This window comes from Lactuca serriola, chromosome 1 (assembly GCF_051521515.1).
Source record: "Lactuca serriola cultivar US96UC23 chromosome 1, Lser_US96UC23_V15, whole genome shotgun sequence".
NCBI lineage: Eukaryota > Viridiplantae > Streptophyta > Magnoliopsida > Asterales > Asteraceae > Lactuca > Lactuca serriola.
This window is the reverse complement of record NC_136408.1, coordinates 207,057,373-207,080,196: the sequence shown is the minus strand read 5'-3', so window position 1 is coordinate 207,080,196 and position 22,824 is coordinate 207,057,373. Positions and strand designations below refer to the sequence as shown.

The window sequence follows — 22,824 nt, the reverse complement described above, 5'->3', positions numbered from 1 at the left end:
CGGATCGGCTCCGTTCCAAAAATACGAAAACCATCAGCCATGAACCGGAGGGCACCCGAGCATAGAAATAGCAAGAAAGAAAGGCAAAAAAAAGCACGTAAAACCTAGAAACAAACGCAAACGGACAACGAAAAAGGGGGGTGCAACACGAGGACTTCCCAGGGGGTCACCCATCCTAGTACTACTCTCGCCCAAGCACGCTTAACTGCGGAGTTCTGATGGGATCCGGTGCATTAGTGCTGGTATGATCGCACCCGAAATACTATCCATGTTTATTGTTTTTATGTGTTAGAAGACGCCTTTGTTTTGGTACGCGGGGCGTGGGACCCACGTGACGGATCGGCTCCGTTCCAAAAATACGAAAACCATCAGCCATGAACCGGAGGGCACCCGAGCATAGAAATAGCAAGAAAGAAAGGCAAAAAAAAGCACGTAAAACCTAGAAACAAACGCAAACGGACAACGAAAAAGGGGGGTGCAACACGAGGACTTCCCAGGGGGTCACCCATCCTAGTACTACTCTCGCCCAAGCACGCTTAACTGCGGAGTTCTGATGGGATCCGGTGCATTAGTGCTGGTATGATCGCACCCGAAATACTATCCATGTTTATTGTTTTTATGTGTTAGAAGACGCCTTTGTTTTGGTACGCGGGGCGTGGGACCCACGTGACGGATCGGCTCCGTTCCAAAAATACGAAAACCATCAGCCATGAACCGGAGGGCACCCGAGCATAGAAATAGCAAGAAAGAAAGGAAAAAAAAGCACGTAAAACCTAGAAACAAACGCAAACGGACAACGAAAAAGGGGGGTGCAACACGAGGACTTCCCAGGGGGTCACCCATCCTAGTGCTACTCTCGCCCAAGCACGCTTAACTGTGGAGTTCTGATGGGATCCGGTGCATTAGTGCTAGTATGATCGCACCCGAAATACTATCCATGTTTATTGTTTTTATGTGTTAGAAGACGCCTTTGTTTTGGTACGCGGGGCGTGGGACCCACGTGACGGATCGGCTCCGTTCCAAAAATACGAAAACCGTCAGCCATGAAACGGAGGGCACCCGAGCATAGAAATAGCAAGAAAGAAAGGAAAAAAAGCACGTAAAATCTAGAAACAAACGCAAACGGACAACGAAAAAGGGGGGTGCAACACGAGGACTTCCCAGGGGGTCACCCATCCTAGTGCTACTCTCGCCCAAGCACGCTTAACTGTGGAGTTCTGATGGGATCCGGTGCATTAGTGCTGGTATGATCGCACCCGAAATACTATCCATGTTTATTGTTTTTATGTGTTAGAAGACGCCTTTGTTTTGGTACGCGGGGCGTGGGACCCACGTGACGGATCGGCTCCGTTCCAAAAATACGAAAACCATCAGCCATGAACCGGAGGGCACCCGAGCATAGAAATAGCAAGAAAGAAAGGAAAAAAAGCACGTAAAACCTAGAAACAAACGCAAACGGACAACGAAAAAGGGGGGTGCAACACGAGGACTTCCCAGGGGGTCACCCATCCTAGTACTACTCTCGCCCAAGCACGCTTAACTGCGGAGTTCTGATGGGATCCGGTGCATTAGTGCTGGTATGATCGCACCCGAAATACTATCCATGTTTATTGTTTTTATGTGTTAGAAGACGCCTTTGTTTTGGTACGCGGGGCGTGGGACCCACGTGACGGATCGGCTCCGTTCCAAAAATACGAAAACCATCAGCCATGAACCGGAGGGCACCCGAGCATAGAAATAGCAAGAAAGAAAGGAAAAAAAGCACGTAAAACCTAGAAACAAACGCAAACGGACAACGAAAAAGGGGGGTGCAACACGAGGACTTCCCAGGGGGTCACCCATCCTAGTACTACTCTCGCCCAAGCACGCTTAACTGCGGAGTTCTGATGGGATCCGGTGCATTAGTGCTGGTATGATCGCACCCGAAATACTATCCATGTTTATTGTTTTTATGTGTTAGAAGACGCCTTTGTTTTGGTACGCGGGGCGTGGGACCCACGTGACGGATCGGCTCCGTTCTAAAAATACGAAAACCATCAGCCATGAACCGGAGGGCACCCGAGCATAGAAATAGCAAGAAAGAAAGGAAAAAAAAGCACGTAAAACCTAGAAACAAACGCAAACGGACAACGAAAAAGGGGGGGCAACACGAGGACTTCCCAGGGGGTCACCCATCCTAGTACTACTCTCGCCCAAGCACGCTTAACTGCGGAGTTCTGATGGGATCCGGTGCATTAGTGCTGGTATGATCGCACCCGAAATACTATCCATGTTTATTGTTTTTATGTGTTAGAAGACGCCTTTGTTTTGGTACGCGGGGCGTGGGACCCACGTGACGGATCGGCTCCGTTCCAAAAATACGAAAACCATCAGCCATGAACCGGAGGGCACCCGAGCATAGAAATAGCAAGAAAGAAAGGAAAAAAAAGCACGTAAAACCTAGAAACAAACGCAAACGGACAACGAAAAAGGGGGGTGCAACACGAGGACTTCCCAGGGGGTCACCCATCCTAGTACTACTCTCGCCCAAGCACGCTTAACTGCGGAGTTCTGATGGGATCCGGTGCATTAGTGCTGGTATGATCGCACCCGAAATACTATCCATGTTTATTGTTTTTATGTGTTAGAAGACGCCTTTGTTTTGGTACGCGGGGCGTGGGACCCACGTGACGGATCGGCTCCGTTCCAAAAATACGAAAACCATCAGCCATGAACCGGAGGGCACCCGAGCATAGAAATAGCAAGAAAGAAAGGCAAAAAAAAGCACGTAAAACCTAGAAACAAACGCAAACGGACAACGAAAAAGGGGGGTGCAACACGAGGACTTCCCAGGGGGTCACCCATCCTAGTACTACTCTCGCCCAAGCACGCTTAACTGCGGAGTTCTGATGGGATCCGGTGCATTAGTGCTGGTATGATCGCACCCGAAATACTATCCATGTTTATTGTTTTTATGTGTTAGAAAACGCCTTTGTTTTGGTACGCGGGGCGTGGGACCCACGTGACGGATCGGCTCCGTTCCAAAAATACGAAAACCATCAGCCATGAACCGGAGGGCACCCGAGCATAGAAATAGCAAGAAAGAAAGGAAAAAAAGCACGTAAAACCTAGAAACAAACGCAAACGGACAACGAAAAAGGGGGGTGCAACACGAGGACTTCCCAGGGGGTCACCCATCCTAGTACTACTCTCGCCCAAGCACGCTTAACTGCGGAGTTCTGATGGGATCCGATGCATTAGTGCTGGTATGATCGCACCCGAAATACTATCCATGTTTATTGTTTTTATGTGTTAGAAGACGCCTTTGTTTTGGTACGCGGGGCGTGGGACCCACGTGACGGATCGGCTCCGTTCCAAAAATACGAAAACCATCAGCCATGAACCGGAGGGCACCCGAGCATAGAAATAGCAAGAAAGAAAGGAAAAAAAAAGCACGTAAAACCTAGAAACAAACGCAAACGGACAACGAAAAAGGGGGGTGCAACACGAGGACTTCCCAGGGGGTCACCCATCCTAGTACTACTCTCGCCCAAGCACGCTTAACTGCGGAGTTCTGATGGGATCCGATGCATTAGTGCTGGTATGATCGCACCCGAAATACTATCCATGTTTATTGTTTTTATGTGTTAGAAGACGCCTTTGTTTTGGTACGCGGGGCGTGGGACCCACGTGACGGATCGGCTCCGTTCCAAAAATACGAAAATCATCAGCCATGAACCGGAGGGCACCCGAGCATAGAAATAGCAAGAAAGAAAGGAAAAAAAAGCACGTAAAACCTAGAAACAAACGCAAACGGACAACGAAAAAGGGGGGTGCAACACGAGGACTTCCCAGGGGGTCACCCATCCTAGTACTACTCTCGCCCAAGCACGCTTAACTGCGGAGTTCTGATGGGATCCGATGCATTAGTGCTGGTATGATCGCACCCGAAATACTATCCATGTTTATTGTTTTTATGTGTTAGAAGACGCCTTTGTTTTGGTACGCGGGGCGTGGGACCCACGTGACGGATCGGCTCCGTTCCAAAAATACGAAAACCATCAGCCATGAACCGGAGGGCACCCGAGCATAGAAATAGCAAGAAAGAAAGGAAAAAAAGCACGTAAAACCTAGAAACAAACGCAAACGGACAACGAAAAAGGGGGGTGCAACACGAGGACTTCCCAGGGGGTCACCCATCCTAGTACTACTCTCGCCCAAGCACGCTTAACTGCGGAGTTCTGATGGGATCCGATGCATTAGTGCTGGTATGATCGCACCCGAAATACTATCCATGTTTATTGTTTTTATGTATTAGAAGACGCCTTTGTTTTGGTACGCGGGGCGTGGGACCCACGTGACGGATCGGCTCCGTTCCAAAAATACGAAAACCATCAGCCATGAACCGGAGGGCACCCGAGCATAGAAATAGCAAGAAAGAAAGGAAAAAAAGCACGTAAAACCTAGAAACAAACGCAAACGGACAACGAAAAAGGGGGGTGCAACACGAGGACTTCCCAGGGGGTCACCCATCCTAGTACTACTCTCGCCCAAGCACGCTTAACTGCGGAGTTCTGATGGGATCCGGTGCATTAGTGCTGGTATGATCGCACCCGAAATACTATCCATGTTTATTGTTTTTATGTGTTAGAAGACGCCTTTGTTTTGGTACGCGGGGCGTGGGACCCACGTGACGGATCGGCTCCGTTCCAAAAATACGAAAACCATCAGCCATGAACCGGAGGGCACCCGAGCATAGAAATAGCAAGAAAGAAAGGAAAAAAAACACGTAAAACCTAGAAACAAACGCAAACGGACAACGAAAAAGGGGGGTGCAACACGAGGACTTCCCAGGGGGTCACCCATCCTAGTACTACTCTCGCCCAAGCACGCTTAACTGCGGAGTTCTGATGGGATCCGGTGCATTAGTGCTGGTATGATCGCACCCGAAATACTATCCATGTTTATTGTTTTTATGTGTTAGAAGACGCCTTTGTTTTGGTACGGGGGGCGTGGGACCCACGTGACCGATCGGCTCCGTTCCAAAAATACGAAAACCATCAGCAATGAACCGGAGGGCACCCGAGCATAGAAATAGCAAGAAAGAAAGGAAAAAAAGCACGTAAAATCTAGAAACAAACGCAAACGGACAACGAAAAAGGGGGGGTGCAACACGAGGACTTCCCAGGGGGTCACCCATCCTAGTACTACTCTCGCCCAAGCACGCTTAACTGCGGAGTTCTGATGGGATCCGGTGCATTAGTGCTGGTATGATCGCACCCGAAATACTATCCATGTTTATTGTTTTTATGTGTTAGAAGACGCCTTTGTTTTGGTACGCGGGGCGTGGGACCCACGTGACCGATCGGCTCCGTTCCAAAAATACGAAAACTATCAGCCATGAACCGGAGGACACCCGAGCATAGAAATAGCAAGAAAGAAAGGAAAAAAAGCACGTAAAATCTAGAAACAAACGCAAACGGACAACGAAAAAGGGGGGTGCAACACGAGGACTTCCCAAGGGGTCACCCATCCTAGTACTACTCTCGCCCAAGCACGCTTAACTGCGGAGTTCTGATGGGATCCGGTGCATTAGTGCTGGTATGATCGCACCCGAAATACTATCCATGTTTATTGTTTTTATGTGTTAGAAGACGCCTTTGTTTTGGTACGCGGGGCGTGGGACCCACGTGACGGATCGGCTCTGTTCCAAAAATACGAAAACCGTCAGCCATGAAACGGAGGGCACCCGAGCATAGAAATAGCAAGAAAGAAAGGAAAAAAAGCACGTAAAATCTAGAAACAAACGCAAACGGACAACGAAAAAGGGGGGTGCAACACGAGGACTTCCCAGGGGGTCACCCATCCTAGTGCTACTCTCGCCCAAGCACGCTTAACTGTGGAGTTCTGATGGGATCCGGTGCATTAGTGCTGGTATGATCGCACCCGAAATACTATCCATGTTTATTGTTTTTATGTGTTAGAAGACGCCTTTGTTTTGGTACGCGGGGCGTGGGACCCACGTGACGGATCGGCTCCGTTCCAAAAATACGAAAACCATCAGCCATGAACCGGAGGGCACCCGAGCATAGAAATAGCAAGAAAGAAAGGAAAAAAAGCACGTAAAACCTAGAAACAAACGCAAACGGACAACGAAAAAGGGGGGTGCAACACGAGGACTTCCCAGGGGGTCACCCATCCTAGTACTACTCTCCCCCAAGCACGCTTAACTGCGGAGTTCTGATGGGATCCGGTGCATTAGTGCTGGTATGATCGCACCCGAAATACTATCCATGTTTATTGTTTTTATGTGTTAGAAGACGCCTTTGTTTTGGTACGCGGGGCGTGGGACCCACGTGACGGATCGGCTCCGTTCCAAAAATACGAAAACCATCAGCCATGAACCGGAGGGCACCCGAGCATAGAAATAGCAAGAAAGAAAGGAAAAAAAAGCACGTAAAACCTAGAAACAAACGCAAACGGACAACGAAAAAGGGGGGTGCAACACGAGGACTTCCCAGGGGGTCACCCATCCTAGTACTACTCTCGCCCAAGCACGCTTAACTGCGGAGTTCTGATGGGATCCGGTGCATTAGTGCTGGTATGATCGCACCCGAAATACTATCCATGTTTATTGTTTTTATGTGTTAGAAGACGCCTTTGTTTTGGTACGCGGGGCGTGGGACCCACGTGACGGATCGGCTCCGTTCCAAAAATACGAAAACCATCAGCCATGAACCGGAGGGCACCCGAGCATAGAAATAGCAAGAAAGAAAGGAAAAAAAAGCACGTAAAACCTAGAAACAAACGCAAACGGACAACGAAAAAGGGGGGTGCAACACGAGGACTTCCCAGGGGGTCACCCATCCTAGTACTACTCTCGCCCAAGCACGCTTAACTGCGGAGTTCTGATGGGATCCGGTGCATTAGTGCTGGTATGATCGCACCCGAAATACTATCCATGTTTATTGTTTTTATGTGTTAGAAGACGCCTTTGTTTTGGTACGCGGGGCGTGGGACCCACGTGACGGATCGGCTCCGTTCCAAAAATACGAAAACCATCAGCCATGAACCGGAGGGCACCCGAGCATAGAAATAGCAAGAAAGAAAGGAAAAAAAAGCACGTAAAACCTAGAAACAAACGCAAACGGACAACGAAAAAGGGGGGTGCAACACGAGGACTTCCCAGGGGGTCACCCATCCTAGTACTACTCTCGCCCAAGCACGCTTAACTGCGGAGTTCTGATGGGATCCGGTGCATTAGTGCTGGTATGATCGCACCCGAAATACTATCCATGTTTATTGTTTTTATGTGTTAGAAGACGCCTTTGTTTTGGTACGCGGGGCGTGGGACCCACGTGACGGATCGGCTCCGTTCCAAAAATACGAAAACCATCAGCCATGAACCGGAGGGCACCCGAGCATAGAAATAGCAAGAAAGAAAGGAAAAAAAAACACGTAAAACCTAGAAACAAACGCAAACGGACAACGAAAAAGGGGGGTGCAACACGAGGACTTCCCAGGGGGTCACCCATCCTAGTACTACTTTCGCCCAAGCACGCTTAACTGCGGAGTTCTGATGGGATCCGGTGCATTAGTGCTGGTATGATCGCACCCGAAATACTATCCATGTTTATTGTTTTTATGTGTTAGAAGACGCCTTTGTTTTGGTACGCGGGGCGTGGGACCCACGTGACGGATCGGCTCCGTTCCAAAAATACGAAAACCATCAGCCATGAACCGGAGGGCACCCGAGCATAGAAATAGCAAGAAAGAAAGGAAAAAAAAGCACGTAAAACCTAGAAACAAACGCAAACGGACAACGAAAAAGGGGGGTGCAACACGAGGACTTCCCAGGGGGTCACCCATCCTAGTACTACTCTCGCCCAAGCACGCTTAACTGCGGAGTTCTGATGGGATCCGGTGCATTAGTGCTGGTATGATCGCACCCGAAATACTATCCATGTTTATTGTTTTTATGTGTTAGAAGACGCCTTTGTTTTGGTACGCGGGGCGTGGGACCCACGTGACGGATCGGCTCCGTTCCAAAAATACGAAAACCATCAGCCATGAACCGGAGGGCACCCGAGCATAGAAATAGCAAGAAAGAAAGGAAAAAAAAGCACGTAAAACCTAGAAACAAACGCAAACGGACAACGAAAAAGGGGGGTGCAACACGAGGACTTCCCAGGGGGTCACCCATCCTAGTACTACTTTCGCCCAAGCACGCTTAACTGCGGAGTTCTGATGGGATCCGGTGCATTAGTGCTGGTATGATCGCACCCGAAATACTATCCATGTTTATTGTTTTTATGTGTTAGAAGACGCCTTTGTTTTGGTACGCGGGGCGTGGGACCCACGTGACGGATCGGCTCCGTTCCAAAAATACGAAAACCATCAGCCATGAACCGGAGGGCACCCGAGCATAGAAATAGCAAGAAAGAAAGGAAAAAAAACACGTAAAACCTAGAAACAAACGCAAACGGACAACGAAAAAGGGGGGTGCAACACGAGGACTTCCCAGGGGGTCACCCATCCTAGTACTACTCTCGCCCAAGCACGCTTAACTGCGGAGTTCTGATGGGATCCGGTGCATTAGTGCTGGTATGATCGCACCCGAAATACTATCCATGTTTATTGTTTTTATGTGTTAGAAGACGCCTTTGTTTTGGTACGCGGGGCGTGGGACCCACGTGACGGATCGGCTCCGTTCCAAAAATACGAAAACCATCAGCCATGAACCGGAGGGCACCCGAGCATAGAAATAGCAAGAAAGAAAGGAAAAAAAGCACGTAAAACCTAGAAACAAACGCAAACGGACAACGAAAAAGGGGGGTGCAACACGAGGACTTCCCAGGGGGTCACCCATCCTAGTACTACTCTCGCCCAAGCACGCTTAACTGCGGAGTTCTGATGGGATCCGATGCATTAGTGCTGGTATGATCGCACCCGAAATACTATCCATGTTTATTGTTTTTATGTGTTAGAAGACGCCTTTGTTTTGGTACGCGGGGCGTGGGACCCACGTGACGGATCGGCTCCGTTCCAAAAATACGAAAACCATCAGCCATGAACCGGAGGGCACCCGAGCATAGAAATAGCAAGAAAGAAAGGAAAAAAAAGCACGTAAAACCTAGAAACAAACGCAAACGGACAACGAAAAAGGGGGGTGCAACACGAGGACTTCCCAGGGGGTCACCCATCCTAGTACTACTCTCGCCCAAGCACGCTTAACTGCGGAGTTCTGATGGGATCCGGTGCATTAGTGCTGGTATGATCGCACCCGAAATACTATCCATGTTTATTGTTTTTATGTGTTAGAAGACGCCTTTGTTTTGGTACGCGGGGCGTGGGACCCACGTGACGGATCGGCTCCGTTCCAAAAATACGAAAACCATCAGCCATGAACCGGAGGGCACCCGAGCATAGAAATAGCAAGAAAGAAAGGAAAAAAAAGCACGTAAAACCTAGAAACAAACGCAAACGGACAACGAAAAAGGGGGGTGCAACACGAGGACTTCCCAGGGGGTCACCCATCCTAGTACTACTCTCGCCCAAGCACGCTTAACTGCGGAGTTCTGATGGGATCCGGTGCATTAGTGCTGGTATGATCGCACCCGAAATACTATCCATGTTTATTGTTTTTATGTGTTAGAAGACGCCTTTGTTTTGGTACGCGGGGCAAGGGACCCACGTGACGGATCGGCTCCGTTCCAAAAATACGAAAACCATCAGCCATGAACCGGAGGGCACCCGAGCATAGAAATAGCAAGAAAGAAAGGAAAAAAAACACGTAAAACCTAGAAACAAACGCAAACGGACAACGAAAAAGGGGGGGGTGCAACACGAGGACTTCCCAGGGGGTCACCCATCCTAGTACTACTTTCGCCCAAGCACGCTTAACTGCGGAGTTCTGATGGGATCCGGTGCATTAGTGCTGGTATGATCGCACCCGAAATACTATCCATGTTTATTGTTTTTATGTGTTAGAAGACGCCTTTGTTTTGGTACGCGGGGCGTGGGACCCACGTGACGGATCGGCTCCGTTCCAAAAATACGAAAACCATCAGCCATGAACCGGAGGGCACCCGAGCATAGAAATAGCAAGAAAGAAAGGAAAAAAAAGCACGTAAAACCTAGAAACAAACGCAAACGGACAACGAAAAAGGGGGGTGCAACACGAGGACTTCCCAGGGGGTCACCCATCCTAGTACTACTCTCGCCCAAGCACGCTTAACTGCGGAGTTCTGATGGGATCCGGTGCATTAGTGTTGGTATGATCGCACCCGAAATACTATCCATGTTTATTGTTTTTATGTGTTAGAAGACGCCTTTGTTTTGGTACGCGGGGCGTGGGACCCACGTGACGGATCGGCTCCGTTCCAAAAATACGAAAACCATCAGCCATGAACCGGAGGGCACCCGAGCATAGAAATAGCAAGAAAGAAAGGAAAAAAAAGCACGTAAAACCTAGAAACAAACGCAAACGGACAACGAAAAAGGGGGGTGCAACACGAGGACTTCCCAGGGGGTCACCCATCCTAGTACTACTTTCGCCCAAGCACGCTTAACTGCGGAGTTCTGATGGGATCCGGTGCATTAGTGCTGGTATGATCGCACCCGAAATACTATCCATGTTTATTGTTTTTATGTGTTAGAAGACGCCTTTGTTTTGGTACGCGGGGCGTGGGACCCACGTGACGGATCGGCTCCGTTCCAAAAATACGAAAACCATCAGCCATGAACCGGAGGGCACCCGAGCATAGAAATAGCAAGAAAGAAAGGAAAAAAAAACACGTAAAACCTAGAAACAAACGCAAACGGACAACGAAAAAGGGGGGTGCAACACGAGGACTTCCCAGGGGGTCACCCATCCTAGTACTACTCTCGCCCAAGCACGCTTAACTGCGGAGTTCTGATGGGATCCGGTGCATTAGTGCTGGTATGATCGCACCCGAAATACTATCCATGTTTATTGTTTTTATGTGTTAGAAGACGCCTTTGTTTTGGTACGCGGGGCGTGGGACCCACGTGACGGATCGGCTCCGTTCCAAAAATACGAAAACCATCAGCCATGAACCGGAGGGCACCCGAGCATAGAAATAGCAAGAAAGAAAGGAAAAAAAAGCACGTAAAACCTAGAAACAAACGCAAACGGACAACGAAAAAGGGGGGTGCAACACGAGGACTTCCAAGGGGGTCACCCATCCTAGTACTACTCTCGCCCAAGCACGCTTAACTGCGGAGTTCTGATGGGATCCGGTGCATTAGTGCTGGTATGATCGCACCCGAAATACTATCCATGTTTATTGTTTTTATGTGTTAGAAGACGCCTTTGTTTTGGTACGCGGGGCGTGGGACCCACGTGACGGATCGGCTCCGTTCCAAAAATACGAAAACCATCAGCCATGAACCGGAGGGCACCCGAGCATAGAAATAGCAAGAAAGAAAGGAAAAAAAAGCACGTAAAACCTAGAAACAAACGCAAACGGACAACGAAAAAGGGGGGTGCAACACGAGGACTTCCCAGGGGGTCACCCATCCTAGTACTACTCTCGCCCAAGCACGCTTAACTGCGGAGTTCTGATGGGATCCGGTGCATTAGTGCTGGTATGATCGCACCCGAAATACTATCCATGTTTATTGTTTTTATGTGTTAGAAGACGCCTTTGTTTTGGTACGCGGGGCGTGGGACCCACGTGACGGATCGGCTCCGTTCCAAAAATACGAAAACCATCAGCCATGAACCGGAGGGCACCCGAGCATAGAAATAGCAAGAAAGAAAGGAAAAAAAAGCACGTAAAACCTAGAAACAAACGCAAACGGACAACGAAAAAGGGGGGTGCAACACGAGGACTTCCCAGGGGGTCACCCATCCTAGTACTACTTTCGCCCAAGCACGCTTAACTGCGGAGTTCTGATGGGATCCGGTGCATTAGTGCTGGTATGATCGCACCCGAAATACTATCCATTTTTATTGTTTTTATGTGTTAGAAGACGCCTTTGTTTTGGTACGCGGGGCGTGGGACCCACGTGACGGATCGGCTCCGTTCCAAAAATACGAAAACCATCAGCCATGAACCGGAGGGCACCCGAGCATAGAAATAGCAAGAAAGAAAGGAAAAAAAAGCACGTAAAACCTAGAAACAAACGCAAACGGACAACGAAAAAGGGGGGTGCAACACGAGGACTTCCCAGGGGGTCACCCATCCTAGTACTACTTTCGCCCAAGCACGCTTAACTGCGGAGTTCTGATGGGATCCGGTGCATTAGTGCTGGTATGATCGCACCCGAAATACTATCCATGTTTATTGTTTTTATGTGTTAGAAGACGCCTTTGTTTTGGTACGCGGGGCGTGGGACCCACGTGACGGATCGGCTCCGTTCCAAAAATACGAAAACCATCAGCCATGAACCGGAGGGCACCCGAGCATAGAAATAGCAAGAAAGAAAGGAAAAAAAAGCACGTAAAACCTAGAAACAAACGCAAACGGACAACGAAAAAGGGGGGTGCAACACGAGGACTTCCCAGGGGGTCATCCATCCTAGTACTACTCTCGCCCAAGCACGCTTAACTGCGGAGTTCTGGTGGGATCCGGTGCATTAGTGCTGGTATGATCGCACCCGAAATACTATCCATGTTTATTGTTTTAATGTGTTAGAAGACGCCTTTGTTTTGGTACGCGGGGCGTGGGACCCACGTGACGGATCGGTTCCGTTCCAAAAATACGAAAACCATCAGCCATGAACCGGAGGGCACCCGAGCATAGAAATAGCAAGAAAGAAAGGAAAAAAAAGCACGTAAAACCTAGAAACAAACGCAAACGGACAACGAAAAAGGGGGGTGCAACACGAGGACTTCCCAGGGGGTCACCCATCCTAGTACTACTCTCGCCCAAGCACGCTTAACTGCGGAGTTCTGATGGGATCCGGTGCATTAGTGCTGGTATGATCGCACCCGAAATACTATCCATGTTTATTGTTTTTATGTGTTAGAAGACGCCTTTGTTTTGGTACGCGGGGCGTGGGACCCACGTGACGGATCGGCTCCGTTCCAAAAATACGAAAACCATCAGCCATGAACCGGAGGGCACCCGAGCATAGAAATAGCAAGAAAGAAAGGAAAAAAAAGCACGTAAAACCTAGAAACAAACGCAAACGGACAACGAAAAAGGGGGGTGCAACACGAGGACTTCCCAGGGGGTCACCCATCCTAGTACTACTCTCGCCCAAGCACGCTTAACTGCGGAGTTCTGATGGGATCCGGTGCATTAGTGCTGGTATGATCGCACCCGAAATACTATCCATGTTTATTGTTTTTATGTGTTAGAAGACGCCTTTGTTTTGGTACGCGGGGCGTGGGACCCACGTGACGGATCGGCTCCGTTCCAAAAATACGAAAACCATCAGCCATGAACCGGAGGGCACCCGAGCATAGAAATAGCAAGAAAGAAAGGAAAAAAAAGCACGTAAAACCTAGAAACAAACGCAAACGGACAACGAAAAAGGGGGGTGCAACACGAGGACTTCCCAGGGGGTCACCCATCCTAGTACTACTTTCGCCCAAGCACGCTTAACTGCGGAGTTCTGATGGGATCCGGTGCATTAGTGCTGGTATGATCGCACCCGAAATACTATCCATGTTTATTGTTTTTATGTGTTAGAAGACGCCTTTGTTTTGGTACGCGGGGCGTGGGACCCACGTGACGGATCGGCTCCGTTCCAAAAATACGAAAACCATCAGCCATGAACCGGAGGGCACCCGAGCATAGAAATAGCAAGAAAGAAAGGAAAAAAAAGCACGTAAAACCTAGAAACAAACGCAAACGGACAACGAAAAAGGGGGGTGCAACACGAGGACTTCCCAGGGGGTCACCCATCCTAGTACTACTCTCGCCCAAGCACGCTTAACTGCGGAGTTCTGATGGGATCCGGTGCATTAGTGCTGGTATGATCGCACCCGAAATACTATCCATGTTTATTGTTTTTATGTGTTAGAAGACGCCTTTGTTTTGGTACGCGGGGCGTGGGACCCACGTGACGGATCGGCTCCGTTCCAAAAATACGAAAACCATCAGCCATGAACCGGAGGGCACCCGAGCATAGAAATAGCAAGAAAGAAAGGAAAAAAAAGCACGTAAAACCTAGAAACAAACGCAAACGGACAACGAAAAAGGGTGGTGCAACACGAGGACTTCCCAGGGGGTCACCCATCCTAGTACTACTCTCGCCCAAGCACGCTTAACTGCGGAGTTCTGATGGGATCCGGTGCATTAGTGCTGGTATGATCGCGCCCGAAATACTATCCATGTTTATTGTTTTTATGTGTTAGAAGACGCCTTTGTTTTGGTACGCGGGGCGTGGGACCCACGTGACGGATCGGCTCCGTTCCAAAAATACGAAAACCATCAGCCATGAACCGGAGGGCACCCGAGCATAGAAATAGCAAGAAAGAAAGGAAAAAAAAGCACGTAAAACCTAGAAACAAACGCAAACGGACAACGAAAAAGGGGGGTGCAACACGAGGACTTCCCAGGGGGTCAACCATCCTAGTACTACTCTCGCCCAAGCACGCTTAACTGCGGAGTTCTGATGGGATCCGGTGCATTAGTGCTGGTATGATCGCGCCCGAAATACTATCCATGTTTATTGTTTTTATGTGTTAGAAGACGCCTTTGTTTTGGTACGCGGGGCGTGGGACCCACGTGACGGATCGGCTCCGTTCCAAAAATACGAAAACCATCAGCCATGAACCGGAGGGCACCCGAGCATAGAAATAGCAAGAAAGAAAGGAAAAAAAAGCACGTAAAACCTAGAAACAAACGCAAACGGACAACGAAAAAGGGGGGTGCAACACGAGGACTTCCCAGGGGGTCACCCATCCTAGTACTACTCTCGCCCAAGCACGCTTAACTGCGGAGTTCTGATGGGATCCGGTGCATTAGTGCTGGTATGATCGCGCCCGAAATACTATCCACGTTTATTGTTTTTATGTGTTAGAAGACGCCTTTGTTTTGGTACGCGGGGCGTGGGACCCACGTGACGGATCGGCTCCGTTCCAAAAATACGAAAACCATCAGCCATGAACCGGAGGGCACCCGAGCATAGAAATAGCAAGAAAGAAAGGAAAAAAAAGCACGTAAAACCTAGAAACAAACGCAAACGGACAACGAAAAAGGGGGGTGCAACACGAGGACTTCCCAGGGGGTCACCCATCCTAGTACTACTCTCGCCCAAGCACGCTTAACTGCGGAGTTCTGATGGGATCCGGTGCATTAGTGCTGGTATGATCGCGCCCGAAATACTATCCATGTTTATTGTTTTTATGTGTTAGAAGACGCCTTTGTTTTGGTACGCGGGGCGTGGGACCCACGTGACGGATCGGCTCCGTTCCAAAAATACGAAAACCATCAGCCATGAACCGGAGGGCACCCGAGCATAGAAATAGCAAGAAAGAAAGGAAAAAAAAGCACGTAAAACCTAGAAACAAACGCAAACGGACAACGAAAAAGGGGGGTGCAACACGAGGACTTCCCAGGGGGTCACCCATCCTAGTACTACTCTCGCCCAAGCACGCTTAACTGCGGAGTTCTGATGGGATCCGGTGCATTAGTGCTGGTATGATCGCACCCGAAATACTATCCATGTTTATTGTTTTTATGTGTTAGAAGACGCCTTTGTTTTGGTACGCGGGGCGTGGGACCCACGTGACGGATCGGCTCCGTTCCAAAAATACGAAAACCATCAGCCATGAACCGGAGGGCACCCGAGCATAGAAATAGCAAGAAAGAAAGGAAAAAAAAAGCACGTAAAACCTAGAAACAAACGCAAACGGACAACGAAAAAGGGGGGTGCAACACGAGGACTTCCCAGGGGGTCACCCATCCTAGTACTACTCTCGCCCAAGCACGCTTAACTGCGGAGTTCTGATGGGATCCGGTGCATTAGTGCTGGTATGATCGCACCCGAAATACTATCCATGTTTATTGTTTTTATGTGTTAGAAGACGCCTTTGTTTTGGTACGCGGGGCGTGGGACCCACGTGACGGATCGGCTCCGTTGCAAAAATACGAAAACCATCAGCCATGAACCGGAGGGCACCCGAGCATAGAAATAGCAAGAAAGAAAGGAAAAAAAAAGCACGTAAAACCTAGAAACAAACGCAAACGGACAACGAAAAAGGGGGGTGCAACACGAGGACTTCCCAGGGGGTCACCCATCCTAGTACTACTCTCGCCCAAGCACGCTTAACTGCGGAGTTCTGATGGGATCCGGTGCATTAGTGCTGGTATGATCGCGCCCGAAATACTATCCATGTTTATTGTTTTTATGTGTTAGAAGACGCCTTTGTTTTGGTACGCGGGGCGTGGGACCCACGTGACGGATCGGCTCCGTTCCAAAAATACGAAAACCATCAGCCATGAACCGGAGGGCACCCGAGCATAGAAATAGCAAGAAAGAAAGGAAAAAAAAGCACGTAAAACCTAGAAACAAACGCAAACGGACAACGAAAAAGGGGGGTGCAACACGAGGACTTCCCAGGGGGTCACCCATCCTAGTACTACTCTCGCCCAAGCACGCTTAACTGCGGAGTTCTGATGGGATCCGGTGCATTAGTGCTGGTATGATCGCGCCCGAAATACTATCCATGTTTATTGTTTTTATGTGTTAGAAGACGCCTTTGTTTTGGTACGCGGGGCGTGGGACCCACGTGACGGATCGGCTCCGTTCCAAAAATACGAAAACCATCAGCCATGAACCGGAGGGCACCCGAGCATAGAAATAGCAAGAAAGAAAGGAAAAAAAAGCACGTAAAACCTAGAAACAAACGCAAACGGACAACGAAAAAGGGGGGTGCAACACGAGGACTTCCCAGGGGGTCACCCATCCTAGTACTACTCTCGCCCAAGCACGCTTAACTGCGGAGTTCTGATGGGATCCGGTGCATTAGTGCTGGTATGATCGCGCCCGAAATACTATCCATGTTTATTGTTTTTATGTGTTAGAAGACGCCTTTGTTTTGGTACGCGGGGCGTGGGACCCACGTGACGGATCGGCTCCGTTCCAAAAATACGAAAACCATCAGCCATGAACCGGAGGGCACCCGAGCATAGAAATAGCAAGAAAGAAAGGAAAAAAAAGCACGTAAAACCTAGAAACAAACGCAAACGGACAACGAAAAAGGGGGGTGCAACACGAGGACTTCCCAGGGGGTCACCCATCCTAGTACTACTCTCGCCCAAGCACGCTTAACTGCGGAGTTCTGATGGGATCCGGTGCATTAGTGCTGGTATGATCGCACCCGAAATACTATCCATGTTTATTGTTTTTATGTGTTAGAAGACGCCTTTGTTTTGGTACGCGGGGCGTGGGACCCACGTGACGGATCGGCTCCGTTCCAAAAATACGAAAACCATCAGCCATGAACCGGAGGGCACCCGAGCATAGAAATAGCAAGAAAGAAAGGAAAAAAAAAAGCACGTAAAACCTAGAAACAAACGCAAACGGACAACGAAAAAGGGGGGTGCAACACGAGGACTTCCCAGGGGGTCACCCATCCTAGTACTACTCTCGCCCAAGCACGCTTAACTGCGGAGTTCTGATGGGATCCGGTGCATTAGTGCTGGTATGATCGCGCCCGAAATACTATCCATGTTTATTGTTTTTATGTGTTAGAAGACGCCTTTGTTATGGTACGCGGGGCGTGGGACCCACGTGACGGATCGGCTCCGTTCCAAAAATACGAAAACCATCAGCCATGAACCGGAGGGCACCCGAGCATAGAAATAGCAAGAAAGAAAGGAAAAAAAAGCACGTAAAACCTAGAAACAAACGCAAACGGACAACGAAAAAGGGGGGTGCAACACGAGGACTTCCCAGGGGGTCACCCATCCTAGTACTACTCTCGCCCAAGCACGCTTAACTGCGGAGTTCTGATGGGATCCGGTGCATTAGTGCTGGTATGATCGCGCCCGAAATACTATCCATGTTTATTGTTTTTATGTGTTAGAAGACGCCTTTGTTTTGGTACGCGGGACGTGGGACCCACGTGACGGATCGGCTCCGTTCCAAAAATACGAAAACCATCAGCCATGAACCGGAGGGCACCCGAGCATAGAAATAGCAAGAAAGAAAGGAAAAAAAAGCACGTAAAACCTAGAAACAAACGCAAACGGACAACGAAAAAGGGGGGTGCAACACGAGGACTTCCCAGGGGGTCACCCATCCTAGTACTACTCTCGCCCAAGCACGCTTAACTGCGGAGTTCTGATGGGATCCGGTGCATTAGTGCTGGTATGATCGCGCCCAAAATACTATCCATGTTTATTGTTTTTATGTGTTAGAAGACGCCTTTGTTTTGGTACGCGGGGCGTGGGACCCACGTGACGGATCGGCTCCGTTCCAAAAATACGAAAACCATCAGCCATGAACCGGAGGGCACCCGAGCATAGAAATAGCAAGAAAGAAAGGAAAAAAAAAGCACGTAAAACCTAGAAACAAACGCAAACGGACAACGAAAAAGGGGGGTGCAACACGAGGACTTCCCAGGGGGTCACCCATCCTAGTACTACTCTCGCCCAAGCACGCTTAACTGCGGAGTTCTGATGGGATCCGGTGCATTAGTGCTGGTATGATCGCGCCCGAAATACTATCCATGTTTATTGTTTTTATGTGTTAGAAGACGCCTTTGTTTTGGTACGCGGGGCGTGGGACCCACGTGACGGATCGGCTCCGTTCCAAAAATACGAAAACCATCAGCCATGAACCGGAGGGCACCCGAGCATAGAAATAGCAAGAAAGAAAGGAAAAAAAAGCACGTAAAACCTAGAAACAAACGCAAACGGACAACGAAAAAGGGGGGTGCAACACGAGGACTTCCCAGGGGGTCACCCATCCTAGTACTACTCTCGCCCAAGCACGCTTAACTGCGGAGTTCTGATGGGATCCGGTGCATTAGTGCTGGTATGATCGCACCCGAAATACTATCCATGTTTATTGTTTTTATGTGTTAGAAGACGCCTTTGTTTTGGTACGCGGGGCGTGGGACCCACGTGACGGATCGGCTCCGTTCCAAAAATACGAAAACCATCAGCCATGAACCGGAGGGCACCCGAGCATAGAAATAGCAAGAAAGAAAGGAAAAAAAAAGCACGTAAAACCTAGAAACAAACGCAAACGGACAACGAAAAAGGGGGGTGCAACACGAGGACTTCCCAGGGGGTCAACCATCCTAGTACTACTCTCGCCCAAGCACGCTTAACTGCGGAGTTCTGATGGGATCCGGTGCATTAGTGCTGGTATGATCGCGCCCGAAATACTATCCATGTTTATTGTTTTTATGTGTTAGAAGACGCCTTTGTTTTGGTACGCGGGGCGTGGGACCCACGTGACGGATCGGCTCCGTTCCAAAAATACGAAAACCATCAGCCATGAACCGGAGGGCACCCGAGCATAGAAATAGCAAGAAAGAAAGGAAAAAAAAGCACGTAAAACCTAGAAACAAACGCAAACGGACAACGAAAAAGGGGGGTGCAACACGAGGACTTCCCAGGGGGTCACCCATCCTAGTACTACTCTCGCCCAAGCACGCTTAACTGCGGAGTTCTGATGGGATCCGGTGCATTAGTGCTGGTATGATCGCGCCCGAAATACTATCCATGTTTATTGTTTTTATGTGTTAGAAGACGCCTTTGTTTTGGTACGCGGGGCGTGGGACCCACGTGACGGATCGGCTCCGTTCCAAAAATACGAAAACCATCAGCCATGAACCGGAGGGCACCCGAGCATAGAAATAGCAAGAAAGAAAGGAAAAAAAAGCACGTAAAACCTAGAAACAAACGCAAACGGACAACGAAAAAGGGGGGTGCAACACGAGGACTTCCCAGGGGGTCACCCATCCTAGTACTACTCTCGCCCAAGCACGCTTAACTGCGGAGTTCTGATGGGATCCGGTGCATTAGTGCTGGTATGATCGCGCCCGAAATACTATCCATGTTTATTGTTTTTATGTGTTAGAAGACGCCTTTGTTTTGGTACGCGGGGCGTGGGACCCACGTGACGGATCGGCTCCGTTCCAAAAATACGAAAACCATCAGCCATGAACCGGAGGGCACCCGAGCATAGAAATAGCAAGAAAGAAAGGAAAAAAAAGCACGTAAAACCTAGAAACAAACGCAAACGGACAACGAAAAAGGGGGGTGCAACACGAGGACTTCCCAGGGGGTCACCCATCCTAGTACTACTCTCGCCCAAGCACGCTTACCTGCGGAGTTCTGATGGGATCCGGTGCATTAGTGCTGGTATGATCGCACCCGAAATACTATCCATGTTTATTGTTTTTATGTGTTAGAAGACGCCTTTGTTTTGGTACGCGGGGCGTGGGACCCACGTGACGGATCGGCTCCGTTCCAAAAATACGAAAACCATCAGCCATGAACCGGAGGGCACCCGAGCATAGAAATAGCAAGAAAGAAAGGAAAAAAAAGCACGTAAAACCTAGAAACAAACGCAAACGGACAACGAAAAAGGGGGGTGCAACACGAGGACTTCCCAGGGGGTCACCCATCCTAGTACTACTCTCGCCCAAGCACGCTTAACTGCGGAGTTCTGATGGGATCCGGTGCATTAGTGCTGGTATGATCGCGCCCGAAATACTATCCATGTTTATTGTTTTTATGTGTTAGAAGACGCCTTTGTTTTGGTACGCGGGGCGTGGGACCCACGTGACGGATCGGCTCCGTTCCAAAAATACGAAAACCATCAGCCATGAACCGGAGGGCACCCGAGCATAGAAATAGCAAGAAAGAAAGGAAAAAAAAGCACGTAAAACCTAGAAACAAACGCAAACGGACAACGAAAAAGGGGGGTGCAACACGAGGACTTCCCAGGGGGTCACCCATCCTAGTACTACTCTCGCCCAAGCACGCTTAACTGCGGAGTTCTGATGGGATCCGGTGCATTAGTGCTGGTATGATCGCGCCCGAAATACTATCCATGTTTATTGTTTTTATGTGTTAGAAGACGCCTTTGTTTTGGTACGCGGGGCGTGGGACCCACGTGACGGATCGGCTCCGTTCCAAAAATACGAAAACCATCAGCCATGAACCGGAGGGCACCCGAGCATAGAAATAGCAAGAAAGAAAGGAAAAAAAAGCACGTAAAACCTAGAAACAAACGCAAACGGACAACGAAAAAGGGGGGTGCAACACGAGGACTTCCCAGGGGGTCACCCATCCTAGTACTACTCTCGCCCAAGCACGCTTAACTGCGGAGTTCTGATGGGATCCGGTGCATTAGTGCTGGTATGATCGCGCCCGAAATACTATCCATGTTTATTGTTTTTATGTGTTAGAAGACGCCTTTGTTTTGGTACGCGGGGCGTGGGACCCACGTGACGGATCGGCTCCGTTCCAAAAATACGAAAACCATCAGCCATGAACCGGAGGGCACCCGAGCATAGAAATAGCAAGAAAGAAAGGAAAAAAAAGCACGTAAAACCTAGAAACAAACGCAAACGGACAACGAAAAAGGGGGGTGCAACACGAGGACTTCCCAGGGGGTCACCCATCCTAGTACTACTCTCGCCCAAGCACGCTTAACTGCGGAGTTCTGATGGGATCCGGTGCATTAGTGCTGGTATGATCGCGCCCGAAATACTATCCATGTTTATTGTTTTTATGTGTTAGAAGACGCCTTTGTTTTGGTACGCGGGGCGTGGGACCCACGTGACGGATCGGCTCCGTTCCAAAAATACGAAAACCATCAGCCATGAACCGGAGGGCACCCGAGCATAGAAATAGCAAGAAAGAAAGGAAAAAAAAGCACGTAAAACCTAGAAACAAACGCAAACGGACAACGAAAAAGGGGGGTGCAACACGAGGACTTCCCAGGGGGTCACCCATCCTAGTACTACTCTCGCCCAAGCACGCTTAACTGCGGAGTTCTGATGGGATCCGGTGCATTAGTGCTGGTATGATCGCGCCCGAAATACTATCCATGTTTATTGTTTTTATGTGTTAGAAGACGCCTTTGTTTTGGTACGCGGGGCGTGGGACCCACGTGACGGATCGGCTCCGTTCCAAAAATACGAAAACCATCAGCCATGAACCGGAGGGCACCCGAGCATAGAAATAGCAAGAAAGAAAGGAAAAAAAAGCACGTAAAACCTAGAAACAAACGCAAACGGACAACGAAAAAGGGGGGTGCAACACGAGGACTTCCCAGGGGGTCACCCATCCTAGTACTACTCTCGCCCAAGCACGCTTAACTGCGGAGTTCTGATGGGATCCGGTGCATTAGTGCTGGTATGATCGCGCCCGAAATACTATCCATGTTTATTGTTTTTATGTGTTAGAAGACGCCTTTGTTTTGGTACGCGGGGCGTGGGACCCACGTGACGGATCGGCTCCGTTCCAAAAATACGAAAACCATCAGCCATGAACCGGAGGGCACCCGAGCATAGAAATAGCAAGAAAGAAAGGAAAAAAAAGCACGTAAAACCTAGAAACAAACGCAAACGGACAACGAAAAAGGGGGGTGCAACACGAGGACTTCCCAGGGGGTCACCCATCCTAGTACTACTCTCGCCCAAGCACGCTTAACTGCGGAGTTCTGATGGGATCCGGTGCATTAGTGCTGGTATGATCGCGCCCGAAATACTATCCATGTTTATTGTTTTTATGTGTTAGAAGACGCCTTTGTTTTGGTACGCGGGGCGTGGGACCCACGTGACGGATCGGCTCCGTTCCAAAAATACGAAAACCATCAGCCATGAACCGGAGGGCACCCGAGCATAGAAATAGCAAGAAAGAAAGGAAAAAAAAGCACGTAAAACCTAGAAACAAA

The 22,824-nt window shown here is 49.3% G+C and overlaps 68 non-coding genes across 68 annotated transcripts; all 68 read right to left on the bottom strand.

The window, feature by feature from the left end:
* Positions 1 to 137: 137 nt before the first annotated feature.
* Positions 138 to 256, bottom strand: LOC145081102 (5S ribosomal RNA). The gene has a single exon (XR_013695670.1). It is a non-coding gene; the product is annotated as a 5S ribosomal RNA (ribosomal RNA).
* Positions 257 to 472: 216 nt separating this feature from the next.
* LOC145081101 (5S ribosomal RNA) lies at positions 473 to 591 on the bottom strand. Its single transcript, XR_013695669.1, has one exon. It is a non-coding gene; the product is annotated as a 5S ribosomal RNA (ribosomal RNA).
* A 215-nt stretch (positions 592 to 806) lies between these two features.
* Positions 807 to 925, bottom strand: LOC145085624 (5S ribosomal RNA). Its single transcript, XR_013700017.1, has one exon. It is a non-coding gene; the product is annotated as a 5S ribosomal RNA (ribosomal RNA).
* Positions 926 to 1,139: 214 nt separating this feature from the next.
* LOC145085311 (5S ribosomal RNA) lies at positions 1,140 to 1,258 on the bottom strand. The gene has a single exon (XR_013699716.1). It is a non-coding gene; the product is annotated as a 5S ribosomal RNA (ribosomal RNA).
* Positions 1,259 to 1,472: 214 nt separating this feature from the next.
* Positions 1,473 to 1,591, bottom strand: LOC145081100 (5S ribosomal RNA). Its single transcript, XR_013695668.1, has one exon. It is a non-coding gene; the product is annotated as a 5S ribosomal RNA (ribosomal RNA).
* A 214-nt stretch (positions 1,592 to 1,805) lies between these two features.
* LOC145081099 (5S ribosomal RNA) lies at positions 1,806 to 1,924 on the bottom strand. The gene has a single exon (XR_013695667.1). It is a non-coding gene; the product is annotated as a 5S ribosomal RNA (ribosomal RNA).
* Positions 1,925 to 2,138: 214 nt separating this feature from the next.
* On the bottom strand, positions 2,139 to 2,257 carry LOC145083815 (5S ribosomal RNA). Its single transcript, XR_013698275.1, has one exon. It is a non-coding gene; the product is annotated as a 5S ribosomal RNA (ribosomal RNA).
* A 215-nt stretch (positions 2,258 to 2,472) lies between these two features.
* On the bottom strand, positions 2,473 to 2,591 carry LOC145081098 (5S ribosomal RNA). Its single transcript, XR_013695666.1, has one exon. It is a non-coding gene; the product is annotated as a 5S ribosomal RNA (ribosomal RNA).
* Positions 2,592 to 2,807: 216 nt separating this feature from the next.
* Positions 2,808 to 2,926, bottom strand: LOC145081097 (5S ribosomal RNA). Its single transcript, XR_013695665.1, has one exon. It is a non-coding gene; the product is annotated as a 5S ribosomal RNA (ribosomal RNA).
* Positions 2,927 to 3,140: 214 nt separating this feature from the next.
* LOC145083895 (5S ribosomal RNA) lies at positions 3,141 to 3,259 on the bottom strand. Its single transcript, XR_013698359.1, has one exon. It is a non-coding gene; the product is annotated as a 5S ribosomal RNA (ribosomal RNA).
* A 216-nt stretch (positions 3,260 to 3,475) lies between these two features.
* Positions 3,476 to 3,594, bottom strand: LOC145083894 (5S ribosomal RNA). The gene has a single exon (XR_013698357.1). It is a non-coding gene; the product is annotated as a 5S ribosomal RNA (ribosomal RNA).
* Positions 3,595 to 3,809: 215 nt separating this feature from the next.
* Positions 3,810 to 3,928, bottom strand: LOC145083893 (5S ribosomal RNA). The gene has a single exon (XR_013698356.1). It is a non-coding gene; the product is annotated as a 5S ribosomal RNA (ribosomal RNA).
* Positions 3,929 to 4,142: 214 nt separating this feature from the next.
* Positions 4,143 to 4,261, bottom strand: LOC145083892 (5S ribosomal RNA). The gene has a single exon (XR_013698355.1). It is a non-coding gene; the product is annotated as a 5S ribosomal RNA (ribosomal RNA).
* Positions 4,262 to 4,475: 214 nt separating this feature from the next.
* On the bottom strand, positions 4,476 to 4,594 carry LOC145081096 (5S ribosomal RNA). The gene has a single exon (XR_013695664.1). It is a non-coding gene; the product is annotated as a 5S ribosomal RNA (ribosomal RNA).
* Positions 4,595 to 4,808: 214 nt separating this feature from the next.
* On the bottom strand, positions 4,809 to 4,927 carry LOC145081095 (5S ribosomal RNA). Its single transcript, XR_013695663.1, has one exon. It is a non-coding gene; the product is annotated as a 5S ribosomal RNA (ribosomal RNA).
* A 215-nt stretch (positions 4,928 to 5,142) lies between these two features.
* On the bottom strand, positions 5,143 to 5,261 carry LOC145081093 (5S ribosomal RNA). Its single transcript, XR_013695661.1, has one exon. It is a non-coding gene; the product is annotated as a 5S ribosomal RNA (ribosomal RNA).
* A 214-nt stretch (positions 5,262 to 5,475) lies between these two features.
* Positions 5,476 to 5,594, bottom strand: LOC145083088 (5S ribosomal RNA). Its single transcript, XR_013697577.1, has one exon. It is a non-coding gene; the product is annotated as a 5S ribosomal RNA (ribosomal RNA).
* Positions 5,595 to 5,808: 214 nt separating this feature from the next.
* Positions 5,809 to 5,927, bottom strand: LOC145085310 (5S ribosomal RNA). Its single transcript, XR_013699715.1, has one exon. It is a non-coding gene; the product is annotated as a 5S ribosomal RNA (ribosomal RNA).
* Positions 5,928 to 6,141: 214 nt separating this feature from the next.
* LOC145084991 (5S ribosomal RNA) lies at positions 6,142 to 6,260 on the bottom strand. The gene has a single exon (XR_013699410.1). It is a non-coding gene; the product is annotated as a 5S ribosomal RNA (ribosomal RNA).
* A 215-nt stretch (positions 6,261 to 6,475) lies between these two features.
* LOC145081092 (5S ribosomal RNA) lies at positions 6,476 to 6,594 on the bottom strand. The gene has a single exon (XR_013695660.1). It is a non-coding gene; the product is annotated as a 5S ribosomal RNA (ribosomal RNA).
* A 215-nt stretch (positions 6,595 to 6,809) lies between these two features.
* LOC145081091 (5S ribosomal RNA) lies at positions 6,810 to 6,928 on the bottom strand. The gene has a single exon (XR_013695659.1). It is a non-coding gene; the product is annotated as a 5S ribosomal RNA (ribosomal RNA).
* A 215-nt stretch (positions 6,929 to 7,143) lies between these two features.
* LOC145081090 (5S ribosomal RNA) lies at positions 7,144 to 7,262 on the bottom strand. The gene has a single exon (XR_013695658.1). It is a non-coding gene; the product is annotated as a 5S ribosomal RNA (ribosomal RNA).
* A 215-nt stretch (positions 7,263 to 7,477) lies between these two features.
* LOC145084455 (5S ribosomal RNA) lies at positions 7,478 to 7,596 on the bottom strand. The gene has a single exon (XR_013698897.1). It is a non-coding gene; the product is annotated as a 5S ribosomal RNA (ribosomal RNA).
* A 215-nt stretch (positions 7,597 to 7,811) lies between these two features.
* On the bottom strand, positions 7,812 to 7,930 carry LOC145081089 (5S ribosomal RNA). The gene has a single exon (XR_013695657.1). It is a non-coding gene; the product is annotated as a 5S ribosomal RNA (ribosomal RNA).
* A 215-nt stretch (positions 7,931 to 8,145) lies between these two features.
* LOC145084453 (5S ribosomal RNA) lies at positions 8,146 to 8,264 on the bottom strand. Its single transcript, XR_013698895.1, has one exon. It is a non-coding gene; the product is annotated as a 5S ribosomal RNA (ribosomal RNA).
* Positions 8,265 to 8,478: 214 nt separating this feature from the next.
* Positions 8,479 to 8,597, bottom strand: LOC145081088 (5S ribosomal RNA). The gene has a single exon (XR_013695656.1). It is a non-coding gene; the product is annotated as a 5S ribosomal RNA (ribosomal RNA).
* A 214-nt stretch (positions 8,598 to 8,811) lies between these two features.
* Positions 8,812 to 8,930, bottom strand: LOC145083891 (5S ribosomal RNA). The gene has a single exon (XR_013698354.1). It is a non-coding gene; the product is annotated as a 5S ribosomal RNA (ribosomal RNA).
* A 215-nt stretch (positions 8,931 to 9,145) lies between these two features.
* LOC145081087 (5S ribosomal RNA) lies at positions 9,146 to 9,264 on the bottom strand. The gene has a single exon (XR_013695655.1). It is a non-coding gene; the product is annotated as a 5S ribosomal RNA (ribosomal RNA).
* Positions 9,265 to 9,479: 215 nt separating this feature from the next.
* On the bottom strand, positions 9,480 to 9,598 carry LOC145081086 (5S ribosomal RNA). Its single transcript, XR_013695654.1, has one exon. It is a non-coding gene; the product is annotated as a 5S ribosomal RNA (ribosomal RNA).
* Positions 9,599 to 9,814: 216 nt separating this feature from the next.
* LOC145084452 (5S ribosomal RNA) lies at positions 9,815 to 9,933 on the bottom strand. Its single transcript, XR_013698894.1, has one exon. It is a non-coding gene; the product is annotated as a 5S ribosomal RNA (ribosomal RNA).
* Positions 9,934 to 10,148: 215 nt separating this feature from the next.
* Positions 10,149 to 10,267, bottom strand: LOC145084626 (5S ribosomal RNA). The gene has a single exon (XR_013699064.1). It is a non-coding gene; the product is annotated as a 5S ribosomal RNA (ribosomal RNA).
* Positions 10,268 to 10,482: 215 nt separating this feature from the next.
* LOC145084451 (5S ribosomal RNA) lies at positions 10,483 to 10,601 on the bottom strand. Its single transcript, XR_013698893.1, has one exon. It is a non-coding gene; the product is annotated as a 5S ribosomal RNA (ribosomal RNA).
* Positions 10,602 to 10,816: 215 nt separating this feature from the next.
* On the bottom strand, positions 10,817 to 10,935 carry LOC145081085 (5S ribosomal RNA). The gene has a single exon (XR_013695653.1). It is a non-coding gene; the product is annotated as a 5S ribosomal RNA (ribosomal RNA).
* A 215-nt stretch (positions 10,936 to 11,150) lies between these two features.
* On the bottom strand, positions 11,151 to 11,269 carry LOC145083718 (5S ribosomal RNA). Its single transcript, XR_013698180.1, has one exon. It is a non-coding gene; the product is annotated as a 5S ribosomal RNA (ribosomal RNA).
* Positions 11,270 to 11,484: 215 nt separating this feature from the next.
* Positions 11,485 to 11,603, bottom strand: LOC145081084 (5S ribosomal RNA). Its single transcript, XR_013695652.1, has one exon. It is a non-coding gene; the product is annotated as a 5S ribosomal RNA (ribosomal RNA).
* A 215-nt stretch (positions 11,604 to 11,818) lies between these two features.
* Positions 11,819 to 11,937, bottom strand: LOC145084450 (5S ribosomal RNA). Its single transcript, XR_013698892.1, has one exon. It is a non-coding gene; the product is annotated as a 5S ribosomal RNA (ribosomal RNA).
* Positions 11,938 to 12,152: 215 nt separating this feature from the next.
* Positions 12,153 to 12,271, bottom strand: LOC145084448 (5S ribosomal RNA). Its single transcript, XR_013698891.1, has one exon. It is a non-coding gene; the product is annotated as a 5S ribosomal RNA (ribosomal RNA).
* Positions 12,272 to 12,486: 215 nt separating this feature from the next.
* LOC145085028 (5S ribosomal RNA) lies at positions 12,487 to 12,605 on the bottom strand. Its single transcript, XR_013699444.1, has one exon. It is a non-coding gene; the product is annotated as a 5S ribosomal RNA (ribosomal RNA).
* A 215-nt stretch (positions 12,606 to 12,820) lies between these two features.
* On the bottom strand, positions 12,821 to 12,939 carry LOC145081082 (5S ribosomal RNA). Its single transcript, XR_013695650.1, has one exon. It is a non-coding gene; the product is annotated as a 5S ribosomal RNA (ribosomal RNA).
* A 215-nt stretch (positions 12,940 to 13,154) lies between these two features.
* Positions 13,155 to 13,273, bottom strand: LOC145081081 (5S ribosomal RNA). The gene has a single exon (XR_013695649.1). It is a non-coding gene; the product is annotated as a 5S ribosomal RNA (ribosomal RNA).
* A 215-nt stretch (positions 13,274 to 13,488) lies between these two features.
* Positions 13,489 to 13,607, bottom strand: LOC145084446 (5S ribosomal RNA). Its single transcript, XR_013698889.1, has one exon. It is a non-coding gene; the product is annotated as a 5S ribosomal RNA (ribosomal RNA).
* Positions 13,608 to 13,822: 215 nt separating this feature from the next.
* On the bottom strand, positions 13,823 to 13,941 carry LOC145081080 (5S ribosomal RNA). Its single transcript, XR_013695648.1, has one exon. It is a non-coding gene; the product is annotated as a 5S ribosomal RNA (ribosomal RNA).
* A 215-nt stretch (positions 13,942 to 14,156) lies between these two features.
* Positions 14,157 to 14,275, bottom strand: LOC145085078 (5S ribosomal RNA). The gene has a single exon (XR_013699493.1). It is a non-coding gene; the product is annotated as a 5S ribosomal RNA (ribosomal RNA).
* A 215-nt stretch (positions 14,276 to 14,490) lies between these two features.
* On the bottom strand, positions 14,491 to 14,609 carry LOC145085016 (5S ribosomal RNA). The gene has a single exon (XR_013699433.1). It is a non-coding gene; the product is annotated as a 5S ribosomal RNA (ribosomal RNA).
* A 215-nt stretch (positions 14,610 to 14,824) lies between these two features.
* LOC145084290 (5S ribosomal RNA) lies at positions 14,825 to 14,943 on the bottom strand. Its single transcript, XR_013698735.1, has one exon. It is a non-coding gene; the product is annotated as a 5S ribosomal RNA (ribosomal RNA).
* A 215-nt stretch (positions 14,944 to 15,158) lies between these two features.
* Positions 15,159 to 15,277, bottom strand: LOC145084289 (5S ribosomal RNA). The gene has a single exon (XR_013698734.1). It is a non-coding gene; the product is annotated as a 5S ribosomal RNA (ribosomal RNA).
* A 215-nt stretch (positions 15,278 to 15,492) lies between these two features.
* On the bottom strand, positions 15,493 to 15,611 carry LOC145081079 (5S ribosomal RNA). Its single transcript, XR_013695647.1, has one exon. It is a non-coding gene; the product is annotated as a 5S ribosomal RNA (ribosomal RNA).
* A 216-nt stretch (positions 15,612 to 15,827) lies between these two features.
* Positions 15,828 to 15,946, bottom strand: LOC145081078 (5S ribosomal RNA). The gene has a single exon (XR_013695646.1). It is a non-coding gene; the product is annotated as a 5S ribosomal RNA (ribosomal RNA).
* A 216-nt stretch (positions 15,947 to 16,162) lies between these two features.
* LOC145084288 (5S ribosomal RNA) lies at positions 16,163 to 16,281 on the bottom strand. Its single transcript, XR_013698733.1, has one exon. It is a non-coding gene; the product is annotated as a 5S ribosomal RNA (ribosomal RNA).
* A 215-nt stretch (positions 16,282 to 16,496) lies between these two features.
* Positions 16,497 to 16,615, bottom strand: LOC145084286 (5S ribosomal RNA). Its single transcript, XR_013698732.1, has one exon. It is a non-coding gene; the product is annotated as a 5S ribosomal RNA (ribosomal RNA).
* Positions 16,616 to 16,830: 215 nt separating this feature from the next.
* On the bottom strand, positions 16,831 to 16,949 carry LOC145084284 (5S ribosomal RNA). The gene has a single exon (XR_013698730.1). It is a non-coding gene; the product is annotated as a 5S ribosomal RNA (ribosomal RNA).
* Positions 16,950 to 17,164: 215 nt separating this feature from the next.
* LOC145081077 (5S ribosomal RNA) lies at positions 17,165 to 17,283 on the bottom strand. Its single transcript, XR_013695645.1, has one exon. It is a non-coding gene; the product is annotated as a 5S ribosomal RNA (ribosomal RNA).
* Positions 17,284 to 17,500: 217 nt separating this feature from the next.
* Positions 17,501 to 17,619, bottom strand: LOC145084283 (5S ribosomal RNA). Its single transcript, XR_013698729.1, has one exon. It is a non-coding gene; the product is annotated as a 5S ribosomal RNA (ribosomal RNA).
* Positions 17,620 to 17,834: 215 nt separating this feature from the next.
* On the bottom strand, positions 17,835 to 17,953 carry LOC145084282 (5S ribosomal RNA). The gene has a single exon (XR_013698728.1). It is a non-coding gene; the product is annotated as a 5S ribosomal RNA (ribosomal RNA).
* Positions 17,954 to 18,168: 215 nt separating this feature from the next.
* LOC145084281 (5S ribosomal RNA) lies at positions 18,169 to 18,287 on the bottom strand. The gene has a single exon (XR_013698727.1). It is a non-coding gene; the product is annotated as a 5S ribosomal RNA (ribosomal RNA).
* Positions 18,288 to 18,503: 216 nt separating this feature from the next.
* Positions 18,504 to 18,622, bottom strand: LOC145084280 (5S ribosomal RNA). The gene has a single exon (XR_013698726.1). It is a non-coding gene; the product is annotated as a 5S ribosomal RNA (ribosomal RNA).
* Positions 18,623 to 18,837: 215 nt separating this feature from the next.
* Positions 18,838 to 18,956, bottom strand: LOC145081076 (5S ribosomal RNA). The gene has a single exon (XR_013695644.1). It is a non-coding gene; the product is annotated as a 5S ribosomal RNA (ribosomal RNA).
* Positions 18,957 to 19,172: 216 nt separating this feature from the next.
* Positions 19,173 to 19,291, bottom strand: LOC145085014 (5S ribosomal RNA). Its single transcript, XR_013699431.1, has one exon. It is a non-coding gene; the product is annotated as a 5S ribosomal RNA (ribosomal RNA).
* Positions 19,292 to 19,506: 215 nt separating this feature from the next.
* Positions 19,507 to 19,625, bottom strand: LOC145084279 (5S ribosomal RNA). Its single transcript, XR_013698725.1, has one exon. It is a non-coding gene; the product is annotated as a 5S ribosomal RNA (ribosomal RNA).
* A 215-nt stretch (positions 19,626 to 19,840) lies between these two features.
* LOC145084278 (5S ribosomal RNA) lies at positions 19,841 to 19,959 on the bottom strand. Its single transcript, XR_013698724.1, has one exon. It is a non-coding gene; the product is annotated as a 5S ribosomal RNA (ribosomal RNA).
* Positions 19,960 to 20,174: 215 nt separating this feature from the next.
* LOC145083872 (5S ribosomal RNA) lies at positions 20,175 to 20,293 on the bottom strand. Its single transcript, XR_013698331.1, has one exon. It is a non-coding gene; the product is annotated as a 5S ribosomal RNA (ribosomal RNA).
* A 215-nt stretch (positions 20,294 to 20,508) lies between these two features.
* On the bottom strand, positions 20,509 to 20,627 carry LOC145084277 (5S ribosomal RNA). The gene has a single exon (XR_013698723.1). It is a non-coding gene; the product is annotated as a 5S ribosomal RNA (ribosomal RNA).
* A 215-nt stretch (positions 20,628 to 20,842) lies between these two features.
* LOC145084276 (5S ribosomal RNA) lies at positions 20,843 to 20,961 on the bottom strand. The gene has a single exon (XR_013698722.1). It is a non-coding gene; the product is annotated as a 5S ribosomal RNA (ribosomal RNA).
* Positions 20,962 to 21,176: 215 nt separating this feature from the next.
* On the bottom strand, positions 21,177 to 21,295 carry LOC145084275 (5S ribosomal RNA). The gene has a single exon (XR_013698721.1). It is a non-coding gene; the product is annotated as a 5S ribosomal RNA (ribosomal RNA).
* A 215-nt stretch (positions 21,296 to 21,510) lies between these two features.
* Positions 21,511 to 21,629, bottom strand: LOC145084273 (5S ribosomal RNA). The gene has a single exon (XR_013698719.1). It is a non-coding gene; the product is annotated as a 5S ribosomal RNA (ribosomal RNA).
* Positions 21,630 to 21,844: 215 nt separating this feature from the next.
* On the bottom strand, positions 21,845 to 21,963 carry LOC145084272 (5S ribosomal RNA). The gene has a single exon (XR_013698718.1). It is a non-coding gene; the product is annotated as a 5S ribosomal RNA (ribosomal RNA).
* Positions 21,964 to 22,178: 215 nt separating this feature from the next.
* LOC145084270 (5S ribosomal RNA) lies at positions 22,179 to 22,297 on the bottom strand. The gene has a single exon (XR_013698717.1). It is a non-coding gene; the product is annotated as a 5S ribosomal RNA (ribosomal RNA).
* Positions 22,298 to 22,512: 215 nt separating this feature from the next.
* Positions 22,513 to 22,631, bottom strand: LOC145084269 (5S ribosomal RNA). The gene has a single exon (XR_013698716.1). It is a non-coding gene; the product is annotated as a 5S ribosomal RNA (ribosomal RNA).
* Between the last annotated feature and the right edge of the window lie 193 nt (positions 22,632 to 22,824).